The sequence below is a fragment of the Myotis davidii genome, unplaced genomic scaffold (genome assembly GCF_000327345.1).
Source record: "Myotis davidii unplaced genomic scaffold, ASM32734v1 scaffold174, whole genome shotgun sequence".
Taxonomy (NCBI): domain Eukaryota; kingdom Metazoa; phylum Chordata; class Mammalia; order Chiroptera; family Vespertilionidae; genus Myotis; species Myotis davidii.
In genome coordinates this window covers 3036610-3051459 of record NW_006289087.1, presented here as the reverse complement: position 1 = coordinate 3051459, position 14850 = coordinate 3036610, and the positions used below count along the sequence as shown (strand labels likewise).

General features: G+C 47.9%; 1 long non-coding RNA gene across 1 annotated transcript in view; it reads right to left on the bottom strand.

Moving 5' to 3' along the window:
* Positions 1-594: 594 nt before the first annotated feature.
* Positions 595-14850, bottom strand: part of LOC107182732 — a 209918-nt gene continuing 195662 nt past the window's right edge. The window contains exon 4 of the long non-coding RNA XR_001513463.1: positions 595-649. This is a non-coding gene — a long non-coding RNA (uncharacterized LOC107182732). The remainder of the gene's footprint in view (positions 650-14850) is intronic.

Sequence of the window (14850 nt, the reverse complement as noted above, 5' to 3'; positions counted from 1 at the left end):
CTCCTCCCGACACCCCACACACTGAGAAAGTCACAAGAACACACGTATCAGTCCTCTCTGCCTGCTGACAGGAGTGTTCATTACCACAACTCTTCCGAAATCAACTTAGCAAAATAATTCCCCAGCCTTCAAGATCGTCCACCCCGTTGGTCCAGCCATCTCACCCCAGTGACGGAAGAAACGTGTACACATAGAGGGTCATCCCACAATCATTTACAGGAATAAATAATTTAAGAGGCGATGGGTTAAAGTTAATCACGGGACATGTAAAGATTATATCTTAGAAAAATATTTAACAACATCCCCCAAATGGCCCTGCTCTTTGCTCCTGATCGCTTGTCCAGAATTTGACAATGGGACACGATCTACCATGTGTTTATATCCTTCATGTATGAAGAGCACATGCAGAGAAATAATTAATATCCTAAGATGCCAACTGAAAAGCGGACAAAGGGCATGAACTGACACTTCACATAAGAGTGCCAACAATAGTGAAACTTGCCATGTTTAAGCTCACCTCACCGATGAAAGCAACAACAAGCGATGAAAATGCAAACACACTTTTTGTAGCATCTGTAAAGGGGACACTCACGTTTTGGGGGGCGGAGGCTTTCATACACTGCAGGTCGGCATATGACAGGACAACTTTCTGGAAGGCAATTAGGAAACAGTTGTCAAGAGCTTTAAAAATGTTCCTATCTTTTGACCTAACGACTTCAGTAAATAGATTCCAAATTCCAAACAGATTCTAAATAAAATAGTTCTCTAGACCAGCGGTTCTCAACCTGTGGGTCGCGACCCCTTTGGCGGTCGAACGACCCTTTCACAGGGGTCGCCTAAGACCATCCTGCATATCAGATATTTACATGACGATTCATAACAGTAGCAACATGACAGTCATGAAGTAGCAACGAAAATAATGTTATGGTTGGGTCACAACATGAGGAACTGATTTAAAGGGCCAGAAGGTTGAGAACCACTGCTCTAGAAACATATATATATCTAAATTCAAAAAATAAGAGCTGACAATAGAAGCAATTACACTGAGACTATTAATGGGTGGCCATGAAAAAGAGGCTTGCAATGAATTGCTAATGACTTGACATTTCCATGACAAAAGTAAAATGAACAGAATCCAACATTTTATAGTCAACATGGTTACAATTACAGTAAATATACACACACATTTATAGGCACATAGGATGGGAAGAAGGTTTCCAAAGTTAATATTAGTTCCAGGTTGTGAGAGCTTAGAGGATTATCTATTTTTTATATGTTTATGATTTTCAAGTTTTAAAACAATGACATTGATTTTATAATCATATATCAAAATGGACAACTTTCGGCCCTAGCTGGTGTGGCTCAGTGGATAGAGCGTCAGCCTAAGCACTGAAGGGTCCCGAGTTCGATTCTGGTCAAGGGCACATGTCCGGGTTGTGGGCTCAATCCCCAGTAAGGGGCGTGCAGGAGGAAGCCGATCAATGATTCTCTGTCATCATTGATGTTTCTCTCTCCCTCTCCCTTCCTCTCTGAAATCAATAAAAATATTTTTTAATGAACAACTTTCACGAATTTATTAATTCAACAGCTAATGAATCAACAACCTGTTAACGTTTTGATCGACAAACACAAAGTTCTTGCCATAAACCAAGCAAAGAAGCATCCTTTGTGAAAATAGAAGTCTAGTGAGTGGAGCTACTGGTTCTCCATAAAAGTTCCTGAAAGTTTTCACACTCAGAAAGCAAAAGATGCCCTAACCGGTTTGGCTCAGTGGCTAGAGCATTGGCCTGCGGACTGAAAGGTCCAAGGTTGGATTCTGGGCAAGGGCATGTACCTTGGTTGCGGGCACATCCCCAGTAGGGAGTGTGCAGGAGGCAGCTGATCGATGTTTCTCTTTCATCAATGTTTCTCTCTATCCCTCTCCCTCCCTCTCTGTAACAAATCAATAAAATGTATTTTTTAAAAAAAAGAAAGCAAAAGACGGAAATCAAATATACTTAATAACGGGCAACTGACCCATCATCTGAAGTGAAATCCAAGTGCATGTGTTTTCAGGAATGGGAAGATGTCCATGTTTGGCGTGGGAATAAATGAAAGAGTGAGAAAGTTTGGAGAAACGTCTGATGCTCCTGAGATGTCAGATGTGAGGCTTCATGGATTCCCATCTTCGGGGAGGGATCTCAAAAACCCAGTGCACGTGTCCTACCCCCTGGGACTTGTTTGGCTCCTACACAGTGAAGGTAACTGGTAACCAGCTCATAGTTAAGATCTTTTTTGAAATGGAATTTTCTCTAGAGCCAATTTCTTGGTTGCTCTGTACCTAATTTAAGTCCCATGGGGAGCCATTCTAATCTCCCCCAGCAGACTTTATCTTAAATGAGGCTGATCTATAATCCTGTTACACGTGTCTGTGTGTCTAACAGGAAATGCCACTGGAGGCCCTGCGTTTCTAAAGAATACTGTGTGGCTTTAACACCCTCCACGCGCTTTACTGGGGTCAAGGAAGTGAGCTGTTTGCCTGGACACAGGTCAGTTCACTGTCCCCAGTAAAAGTGATGGGAAGATGGTGAGATTTATATTAACTTTGCTTGTTCAAACAATAGGTCACAGTTGCCTGGCAGCTTGCAAGAGATACGATGCTGTAAAGGGAATGAATGAAACAGAGGATCAAATGAAACACTGCGTTGAAACTAGCAGGGCATCCGGGTGCAATAATCAGAAAAAATCCAGATGTGTCCCCTAGCCAGTGGTTCTCAAAGTGGGGCCCCAGGACCAGCAGTGCCAGCCTTGCTTGTGAACTTGGGCTCCCCACCCCCCCAGATCAACTCAATCCGTAGCGTAACAAGCCCCCCAGGTGACCAGGATGCACCCCGAAGTCTGAGAAATGCTGAGCTAGACAGACGTATGGGATTTTGCTGAGATGGATGGTTTTCTGCTCCCTGCCTGGTTTTGACGGGCATCTCGTGCCTGGAGTCATGTTCAAGTGACTGGCGGGTCACTGATGCAGTCCTCTTGGGACAATGACTCGATACTGAGGGACCACTGCTGGGAGAGGGGGGAAGGCACATACTGATCCCGCTTGAGTACTTTCTGTCTCAAGACCAAACTGGTCAGGGGGCTGAGGCCTGAAGTTACAGGGATCCATGGATCTGGCTGTAGAGGCTGGGAGCCTCCCTATGGAGGGCGGCCAGGAGGGGAACTGACATTTTTGTAATATGTACTCACCACGAGGGCCTGGGGAGCAGCGGATCTGACCTGGGGACCCAGACGATCATCTTAATTTAGATCGCTGCTTGCCCCAAACCGACATGGGAGTGCACCTTGCCAAAGCCCGCAGACAGCAGCTCTGGCACGGGCACCCACACAGCAGCTGGCATCGCCGTGATGCGATGCCAGCTCCCTCCACGATACGCTGAGGGTGTCTGGCTTCATTCTTGGAAAAGTTTTGTTGGGTGAGTGAAATGGGAATCGTCTTGCTTTCCTGGGAAACGGCTGCTCCCTCTGTCTGCTACGCCTCTGGGCAGAATCTTTAGGCTTCCCTCTCTGCTGGTTCTGCCCCTCTAATAATAGCTCCACTGTTAGGAAGAGTGGCATGAACTATGGCTCATGATCCTGGGGACTGGGGGGGAGGGGGGGGCCTCTCCTTCTAATGTTTTGTAAGTTCTTTGTTAAAATTGTTCTTTGGTGGTTCTCTTTGCTTGCCCTCAATTGGATAGAGAAAAGACAAAATGAGCAAAATATTACTATGTCTTGAGCTGCTCTGATGAGCTGTTTTTCCCATCATTTTGGGATCTGTCCCCACACACACTGTTAAAAGTCCCTCATGCAATGACAACACCCTCCCTTTAAGCTTACTAGACTTGATGCACACCATTCACAATCTCACCTGACCATTTGGGGTAACCTCTTGTTTATCACCTCATTTTGCATGTTAACAGGTAGGATTCAGGCATATTCACCCCCTTAGATCATTTTTTCTTTTATGAATTTTTTTGGTTCATCTTCTTGAATGTCCACTCTACCGCCAATGACCCCGACTGCCCACCCCACCCCACCTAGCTTCTTTATTCCTCCCTGGAGAGGAAGCAGAAAGGCAAGAGAGTTTGCCATTGAGGAATCTGGGGAGTAAGGAAGGTCGGGGGAACATACGCTCAATTCTTAAGGGGCAGCTGTTCCTGGAATAACAGTTCCAAGAACCTGGGGCCCCAAACACAGGGGCTTGTTTCATATTAGCGTCTTAACAATGGCATCTTCAAATTAAGACGCATGCCATTTCCCTGTCTCAATCTCTCTTCGAGGCCATGCTCATAGCCACCCCCAGCTGTTTTGTGGGCACAAACGAAGGGACATTCTTTCCCAGGCTTGTGGGCCAAGATGCTTCCCTTCTGTGCCCTCCTTCCTTTTGTCACTGAGCTGTTCCTCCTGCCATCACGTAGCCGGGTGGGACAGGACGGGGCTGGGCCTGAACCTCTGCACCCTCCCTCTAATATGTGGCTGCCACTCATCAAATAGCTATCAACTCCCTCAGTTCACACCATCTCCACTCCCCGTTCCCAGGCAGGCTCTCCAACTCCCTCCATCGCTGTCCATCCCCGTCCTGTCTGATTCAGGGTTCAACACGCGGTCGGACTGTGCCATGAGGTTTTTTCTCTCCCCCCCCCCTCTGGTTCTCACTGGCCTCCCTTTTAATTATACTCCTCGGCACTTGTTAACAGTGATTCATATCCTTCATGCTCATGTGAATCACCTGGGGAATATTTCAAAAAGATAGGCCTTGACCAGACAGACCTAATCACAATCTCTGTGGGTGAGCTACAGGCTTCTGTGGTTTTCTAGCGTTTCCCGGGCCATCCTAATGTACAGCTGGGGCTGAGAGACACACACACAGTATATAGATGACTAACTTTAGTATTTAATCAGACCTTGCTATTGCTACGTACCTGTTTTATGAGTACATGTCTTGTAGACTCCCAGGGGACGTGTCCTACTTTCCTACCTGAGCCGGCGCTAGATACGGGGGTGAGACTTTTCCATGACTAGTTGGATATTTCCTTCTGCGAATAGTAAAATCACCTACGAGTTCAACAACCATGTTGAACACCTTTCCTGGGCCAGGCAGGCACCGGAACTCTAACGAGGAAAGCAATTAGCCTTGCTCGACTAGAGTCGCTGGCTCAGAGGGACTGGTTGTTGAGAATGTTACTAGTATTTGCTATGATTAACAGGACGGACTGAAAGAGGAGAGAATATGGAAGAGATCCTGATTGTGTGAAGGGTGAGAAGGTTCTGAGTATCTTGGGAAAATTCAAATATTTGTGCCATGGATATTCTATACCTCCCAAATGTACCTACATCCCCCTGCCCCCAAATTACCCTCAAGATGGATGATGGATGGATGAATGAATGGATGAATGTTGATGCTAATAATAAGTCATAGCTGCTCTGCTGGTATAGTTAGGTGGCAAATATTCCAGAGTCATGATTATTACAGAGGCCCAGAGAGTGGTTTAGGGTAGGCAAGCGATGAACTGGCAGCGATAAGGGATTCAGTTCAGTAGACGCAGGATGTGTTCATGTACTTTCAGGAAGTATGTCCGAGAAGGGCAACAGGAATGACTAAGAGTCATATATGACACCCGCACCCCAGGAAATAGATTGAGTTAGTGGTTTTCCAACATCCCACCAGGGAAGCTGAGGCAAAGGAGTTCTGCGTATCACGGGCTGCCTGGCTTTGCCCATTTCTCTTGGCCCTTGAGATAGAGCCGTTGGGTTTCCATGGACTGGGTCTATAGTTCTGTCCTGACTCTCCACTGGTGAAGGAGGACTCTTTGGTGCCCAGGAAGCTGGAGTCGAGTCGGTGGGAGGTGTGGTCGTCACTGTGGAACTCTTTCCTGTACCAGGACCAATTCCCCCGGAACCTGGATCTCAGAAACGATCGTTCTTTGTGCCTCTGTCCCAGGCCAGCTGCACGCTTAAGCTGTGCGTTTCCTGGGAGGCAAGGTTGTCCCTTGGGCTGCAGTGTCTCTGACATGGAAGGTGGACAAACAGGGAGGAAAGGGGCAATTTGGGGCTTCCTCTAGGGCTTCCAGAAGAGCAGCAGGAGCGACCACTCTCATTTATTGAGATCCTAGGACTACCTGATAGCTGCCGTGCTGTGGTTAGACATAGTAATATGATTAATATGACGACAATATGATGACATCCTCTTATGAGGTTCCTGGTCTCGTTAGTTTGGCTAATGGGGAAACAAGGAATCAGAATCATAAAATAACTTCCTTAAAGTACATGGCAGAAGCGAGATTTGGACCAAGGGTTTGGATGTTACAACCCATCTTCTCTCCCCTGGGCTCTGCTTTCCAGAGTTGCATGGGATCAAGGTAACATCACATCCAGGTATGTCTACAGTGGGGACCAGGGGACCAGGAAGGAAGACAGATGTTTCCCTCATGTCATGGCGCATTCGTTTATTGGGGAGATCCTTTCTGGCCTAGGATTTGGCAAGAGCAGGATTTACAGTCGGTCATCTTGAAGGGACATCCATGATGGGTTTCGTGCTTGGAGACCTCTAGGGCAGACAGTAGGGGTGCAGCCCCTTCTACTTTCTCAGCTCCTGTTCTAAGAAGTTCTGGAGAAGCAAGAGGAGGTGACGGCTCCCGGAAGAGGCATGGCTCTTCTCCAAGTCTTCTGCTGTCCACCCTGTTGCCTAATCAAACATTAACTTGAAGACCTGAAAGAGTCACCTCCCAAGAAAGCACCTGGTGTGTCCAAATCAGGACGGGCTTCGGAAATGGCTACGACCACGCCACTTCAAGACCCAGGGAGGTTCTGCATGCTCCCTGCATGCCAGGCTGGTCCTCACTGGTGTTTTCCTGATACCGGTTCACTCGTTTTCTGGGCTTGCTCCTTGGCGGAGTGCCTCCTCGTAACACTGTGCAATTAACACCTGTTGGGTTGGACTACTAGCGGCATGTAAAGCCGGTTTGCATGAACCCCATTCTTTCAATTTCGGGTTTGGGCCTCTGCCACCTATTGCATCTTCCCACCTTATTAGTGATGATGCAAACAATACAAACTGCAGCGGCCCTGGGCTCCAGGCAGTCCACGCCAGCATAAATCAATGAGGCATTGAGAAACACTGTCACATAGTGCTGATGCTCCAGTTCTCTGTTGCTGGTTACCGGAGCCCTCCCACATTCGCCAGGATTCGGTTTAGAAATCCCCCGGCCTTTCCCAACTTAGCTCATGATGATCTCATAAAAATATGGACTTCTCAGCAGACGCGCTGGAACAATGGGAGCAAAGAGGGCTGCGTTTTCCTTACTATTTGACTAACTTTGGACCGTGTCCAGTTTGATGGTTGGAATCTGGTCGAGTCTCTCTCAAAGTCATTGCTGAACCACTGGTGTCAGAATCGGGTGTTTGTTAAAAATCCCCCCCCGCCCCCGGACCGACTCATCATTCACAATATCTGCACTCAATGGCCAGGAAGCTGAAATTTTTTATATAAAATATATTTTATTGATTTTTTACAGAGAGGAAGGGAGAGGGATAGAGAGTTAGAAACATCAATGAGAGAGAAACATCCATCAGCTGCCTCCTGCACACCCTCTACTGGGGATGAGCCCGCAACCACAGTACATGCCCTTGACCGGAATCGAACCTGGGACCCTTCAGTCCACAGGCTGATGCTCTATCCACTGAGCTAAACCGGTTAGGGCAGGAAGCTGAATCTTAAACCAGCTCCCTATGATTTGTGCCATCAGTGTCCCTGTGGGAAACTGACTACGCACTCGAGTGAGGATAATTCTAGGGGAGTTTCATTTTCAAAGAGGTAGCCAGAGTGAGGGGGAACCCCAAATACAGTGCTCTGTCTGGTAACATGTTGGGTCAGGTTTGAAGGGCATGAAGAGAGAGGGGTGACTGCAACCTGCAGGAGAGGGGCTGTCTGGGGATGGCCACCAGACAGGACATCCTTGATGAGGGAATCAGCCAGCCCTTGCTGGCCCCACAGGGAGGGTGCCAGGAGAGGACACCCCCCATCCCATCTTTGCTCCTGACCACCCATCTCCTGCCAGGACCCACAATGGCTGAACCTCATGGGAAGCCAGAGGCAAGAGACACACAGGTCAGCCCTGAGGGTCACAGGGTGGGATGGAGAAGGTGGCGAGTGGACAGGCAGGGCCAACAGGAGACTGGCCAGCCCCCGACTCCAGAACACCGAACCTTGAGACGCACTGGATGAAACTTCTGTCACTGGCCCATCAAGGCCCGGTTCATAAGAAAGTGAGAGAGGGAGAGGAGAAGTTGAAGACGGGAGGAAACTGAAAATCCAATTCTGGGAAATTCAGGGAAAGCCAGCGATCCGGGAAAAGGAAAGTAGGCAGGTGGACAGATATGAACAAGTCTGGGCTCTGCTTCCCGGGAGGTTCCAAATTCCCCCGTGTGCTGCTCTGCAGGTGTCGCCTCCCTCCCTGCATCTCCTCCCCAGCCTCCTGCACCTGGGCACTTTTCCCCAGACGCTCCCATCATGCATCGGGGCCGCATTTTGTGTTCTGACTCTTCCTCTCACATCCAGGATCAGGACACATGGCTTCCCATGCTTCTGTGGATGTTCTCAATGACTCATTCTGGGACCAGACACTATCCATGGTGGGACGTGAACAAAGGGCTGAGGTGAGTGTCGGAGGGATCCTTAGAGAAAGCTTGTTCAGCACTTTTTAAAACTATTTTTTTAAATATATGTATCTTATTGATTTTTTAAGAGAGGAAGGGAGAGAGATAGAGAGTTAGAAACATCGACGAGAGAGAAACATCGATCAGCTGCCTCCTGCACACTCCCTACTGGGGATGTGCCTGCAACCAAGGTACATGCCCTTGACCGGAATCGAACCTGGGACCCTTGAGTCCGCAGGCCGACGCTCTATCCACTGAGCCAAACCGGTTAAGGCTAAAACTATTTATTTTATTTTTTTATTGATTGATTTTAGATAGAGGAATGGGGGGAGGGGAGGAAAAGAGAGGGGAGAGAGGGGGAGAGGGAGAGAGAGAGAAACATCATCTTGTTGTTCCACATATCTATGCATTCACTGGCTGATTCTTGTATGTGCCCTGGCCAGGACTGAACCTGCAACCTTGGTGTGTCCCAGGGGTGGGCAAACTTTTTGACTCCAGGGCCACAATGGGTTCTTAAACTGGACCGGAGGGCCGGAACAAAAGCATGGATGGAGTGTTTGTGTGAACTAATATAAATTCAAAGTAAACATCATTACATAAAAGGGTACGGTCTTTTTTTTTTTTTTTTTTTTTAGTTTTATTCATTTCAAATGGGCCAGATCTGGCCCGTGGGCCGTAGTTTGCCCACGGCTGTTTTTAGGAGGACAACACTCTAACCAACTGAGCTACCTGGCCAGGGCTGTTCAGCACTTTTTAAAAGACTCTTATCGAGAAGATAGGCAAAATTTTAAAATTACCTAAATTGTCTCAAAATCATGTTTCCAGACTAGGAATGGCTGCCCCTTCTCTAAAAGTGGTCATTGATCTCATGGGTATTGTAGTCATTAACACAGCAGAACCTATCTCAAATCCACCCTTTTTCTTTTTTCACAAGAATAATGAAGATTTATTTTTCCTGTTTGATGACATATTTTACCCTCCAACTATATTTTCTTTGGCCAGAGAATCCCCTCATTGCTCTACGTGGCTAGATTCCAGCATCTTTTTTGTTGCCTGGAGTCCTATAAGGCGAGGGAGTAACACAGGAGGTGTAGCTTTTCTCTAGCTGGGAAGAATGAGTGCAAAGCATAAAATCTATTAACATACCCACTCTGCTTCTCACTGGGAATGAAATCTAAATTTCTCTCTGTTCCCCCCACCCTCAAGCCCCCAAGTGCACACACATTTTACCCAAAACAATCCAGTTCACAAGGGGAGAGGAATGAGCAATAATATTTACCATTTACTGAGCAGAGACTACTGGTATATGCCTGACCATCTTCTAAACACCTAACTCTGAATTCTTTCATCTAAGCCTCACAGTGATGCCACGAGGTGGGTACTACGATGATAACCTTTTCTCAAGTGGAGCAGCTAAGGCAGAGTGGGTACGTCCCTTGCCTATGGGTACATACCGCCACTCAATCTTAGAGCCAAGATCCCAACCAAGGCAGCCAGCCTTCAAAGTCTGTGCCCTGGGCAGTAAGAGCCCCTGTGTTTACATTTATCCCTCTGTTTCCATTCATCACTCATTTGTCATCAGTCAACATCTGAAGAGCACTAGCAGAGGCATCATGAGTCTACAGAGCAGACGAGGGGAGGGAGGTATCATGGCTACATAGGCGAGAGGTGTCATGGGGGTGTGAATAAGATGCCAGGGAAAGCCAGAGAGGAAGTGACTAACCCTCGTTAGGGAAGTTGTAGAAAACTTCATGGAGGGCGTGACATGTAAGTCTGGGAAACAGCAGGCGTGAGTAAATGTTTGCTGAGTGAATGAACAGCAGGAGTTCATCGGGCAGAGAGGAGGAGGATAAATGGAGGAAACAGTAGGTGGTAATGTGAGGAGAGTGGTTGCATGCTGTTCACTACTTTCTCCATTGCTTTATCGAATCTGAGCTTTACCGGGAATGCTGAGAAATTCCCAGTCTGTAAGTCCAGAAGAAATGACCTGGTGACTTCCGAGTTTTCTGCCCGCAAACATCTAGTTTCTATCCTTACTCCCTACAAGGCTGTTTTGCACAAAGACACTCCTTTTCCATGTTAGCGTCACTCCAGGGTGCCTTCGCTGGTTTTCTGGGGGCTTCTACTAGCTATTCAAAGGGTCAAGTTATTTCTTAAAATCGGCTTTTTCAAGGTATAATTTATGCATACTAAAACCCAATAATTTTGCATGGATAATTCCATGAGATTTTGGCATATGTATACAGTAATGTAACCACCCCTACAATCAAGTTATAAAACAGTTCCTTTTTTTTATGCCCATTAGCAATGAATCCCCTCCCCCTCGCCCTGGCCTCTGGGATCCACTGGTCTTTCGGTCACAATAGCTGTGCCTCGCTAGGATGTTATGTAGATGGAATCAAAGAGGAAGTAGTCATTTAGTGTAGCTTCTTTCATTTAGCAAAACGCTTCAGAGACTCATCTCTGCTGTTGCACAAGTCACTAATTCATTCCTTGTTATTGCCGAGTAGCATCCCATTGCATAAATAAGCCATAATCTGTTCACCCATAAAACAGGGAGATGGGCACTGGATGAATGAAGATGTACAAACATGTACAAGTTTATGTGCACATATATTTTTAATGAGGTATCATTTTATTACTATTTTATTGTATCCCCTTTCGCTACTGTAAATTCAGTTATCTCATTCCTTACAGCCTCTAACGGTCACTTGGATGTGTTAATGTTATTAACGTTTTTGTTAACCTACTCTCTCACTATCTTGCTGAATTCTTTTGAGATATTTTATCATGAAGTCTCTAGGATTTCCCAAGCATATTATGATGTCTTCTGCATAATCTTTCTTTTATTACTTTTTTCATAGCCATTGGCCTATAATTGCTTTCTCTAATCTAATTACATCAGCTAGAACTTTGAGAAGAAGGTTAAATGGGCCTAGTGTGCGATGGGCCCAGTGTGGAATGTACCCAGTGTGACTGCACCCAGTATGACTGCATCTAGCACTGCATACTGCAATTGTTTTTGCAATTGTACAGAATGGGATACGGTCCTCACCACGAAGCTTTGTTCTCTTCCTCTGTCAGTATGCAAATCCCATGGGTAATATTCCTTTACTGTCTCTCTTTTTTTAACAGTCTATCCCAGCAACTCCACCTTCCTTTCACTCTTTCTAAGGGCAGTTCTTCGGGGAACCTCAGATAACTTAAAGAACCCCCGAATGTGTTTCACAGTAGCCCGCACCCTCCCACCCTCGCCGCCAGCACAGCACCCTCTGGTGAAGGCAGGTTCTCTCCCATCATGACCACTCAGAGAGCAGGGGGTGGGATTCGGCTCCCTCCTGGGTCATGGATCGGCCCATGTGGCTTGCATCCTGGCTGGCCTCCCACAGCCTGGCCCTGTGAGGTCACAGAGGGCGGCTCCTTCTCCAAGATGGTCTTTCAAGTTCTTGCTCTGCCTTTGTCTCCCTGCTGTGTCGCCTGTCAGCTGTGATGTCTACCCGTCTCCCCTTGGCAGCCTGGGCCTGTGAGGTCATCTTCTCACCACATGGTTTCCTCCAGCATTTACACTCTGGCTGTGACTCAGTGTTTACAGTCACATCAACCTGTGAGGAACACGGTGTCGAAGAACGGAGGCTGGCACCGAGGTGAGCGTGGACAGGCTCCTGGGGGGAGCGGGGGGCTGGGAGCGTGGGGGACACCCGCGTGCCAGGAGGCGCTCTCTTCAGGTCTTGGCAGGACATCGAGTCCCCAAAGGAGGAGAATGACCCGTCGCGTTCGGTCTAGTCCGAGCTGTTGTTTGGAAGGGGAAGCAGCTGTCTGTCTGCTGGCCAGGCTGAGCGGGGGGCCCTGAAGCCAGTGGGTGTGCGTGAGCCACACAGTGACCGCGTGCAGAAGGCAGAGCTCTGGGGAATGCTGCCCCTTGTTTGGGGGACAGAAGGGGGGGCAAAGGCAGCTAATACCATACCCACCGCACATCAACCTTGGGAAAGAGCAACAGCAAGTCCTTTCTGAAACGGAGGTGCATGCAGACCCAGGAAGGAGAAAGCAAGCAACACGTGGTCTCCACACCCTGCAGGACGGTCTTCAGCGAAATGCTGTCAACTTCTAACTCCAGTGACATCTCCAACTTCATTCAGCTATGACGCGGGCGTGCTGAGACACAACTCCTTATTTTGCCTATAACTATAAGGGTTTCTTTCCTGCGGGCTCGCCGATGGGTCAGAGGAGGACTAAGTTAGAGCCCTACTTAACGTCCAACCTAGTTGCGTCTGATCATGGAAACAGCCCTTTTGTAAATGTTTCGGTCACATGCTGGACTCTCAGAGACCTCTGGCCTCGGTCCCTCAGAGATGGTGTGTGAGCAGTGGCCGAAGCTACCGCATGGAGAGGGTGGGGATGGGTCTTCTGGCTTCTCTGCTTCCTACGGGCCCTGGTTATTTACCACCCTCTGCAGTTGGTGTGCAAGTAGGAGTCGAGCGTTATCTGACTCCCTGGGGACCATTTCCAGGTCCTGACCTTGACATACAGGAGCCAAAGGGGGTACCGACAAGCTAAGCTCTAAGACTTCCTGTCACTGGACTCTGCAGTATAACCAAGCTGACCTTGACCTTGGTGGGGCTGCACTCCGGCCAGGATGTATCTGTGTACTTGCAGGGTGACTACAGGGAGACCAAGAGCTCCTGCTCTCTCTCCTTCTCCTCCTCCTCCTCCTCCTTCTTCCTCCTTTCTCCTTCTTCTCTTTCTCCTCTTCCTCCTTCTCCTCTTCCTCCTTCTCCTCCTCCTTCCTTCTCCTTCTCCTTCTCCTCCTCCTCCTCCTCCTCCTCAAGTACAAGTTCAAGCTCCGAAGGAGGTAAGAGCAACCCAGAGTGACCGTGCGATCTAGTCCAGTGGTGTTCCAACCCAATTTCAAGACACTTTCTTGTTGATTAATAATAATAATCTAACTCGGAAGCCCAGTATGCCAGACAGACGAAAGCAGAGCTGGCCTGTTGGGGCAGGTAAGACAGGACCAGACCTTGTAGGATACGAACCCCAGGACTTCACAAGTATTATCCTATGGAAACCACTTGTCTTTTCAAACCCATCCACCCCTAGATAGAGAAGCTGTGGCCTAATGAATAGAAGTAAGTTGTCATGCAGGTTGCAAGTGGCAGAAACTTAAAACCTTTCTCTGAGCTTTTCACTCCATTATTCCGTTTCCCCCAAGCCTTAACCTAACTGTAAAGACCGTATGCTGCTCACGTTCAATGGCAAGGCTACATGTTGATACCCCAGAGGCAGTGGGTTTCACTGGCAAGAAACAATTCACCATCAAAAACAAATAGTCTATCAGTCACATTCAACAGCACAGAAAGTGACAAATTCTCATGCGTTCCAATCTGACTAGTCTTTACTCAATGGCTTGCTTATGTCTGGCCCTCATGAGACATCCCAATAAAGTCTCCTTGAAGCACCAGTCATGCTAAAGTCACAGAGACCCAAGCAGACCGCGCCTACTCAGCACTCGGTTTAGCTTAGGTCTCTACTGATGAATGTACTACGGAGACATGAGTGAACAAACCTCAGAATGTGAACGGGCCTTTTTATACACTCCCTTAAGTAAAGTTTACTTGAGGTCTACAGAGCAGAGGGGCCAATGAGCGACTTCCGGCGTGGTTAGAATGCCCTTCGGAAAGAACACGGGTAGAAGCGAATTCCAAGGAGACACCGAAGAGAAATGTGTCAGACACATTCAGCCTCCTATCAAGGCAAGCTGGCTGGGAGGGATGGGAGTCAGTGGGCCATTTACTGCATGTCCAGTGACTTGTAAACACACCTTGTGGCTACATGCGTTCAGACAATTACGAGGCAATTACACCTGCAAACTACCTGGAATTAAAAGCTGGAATTAAAAGCTGGAATTAAAAGCTGGACTCTCCAGGGGGCTGTCGTTTGGGAAGCAGTAGCTGCTGATGTTCAACCGAAAACCCACATGTTGACGGCTTTCCCACTTCGCTGGCATGATCACATCCCCGTGAGTGCACCATATTACTCTCGGAGCTGTGAGAGAGGCGACCCATTTATAGAACCACTGAGTCACAGCGGGCAGGCGGCTATGATTCTGCGATGGCTCGAAGCGGTGCTTGCCAGGTCCACTCTGTGGTCATGGATGTTCACCGTCGGATGTTTTCAATTTGT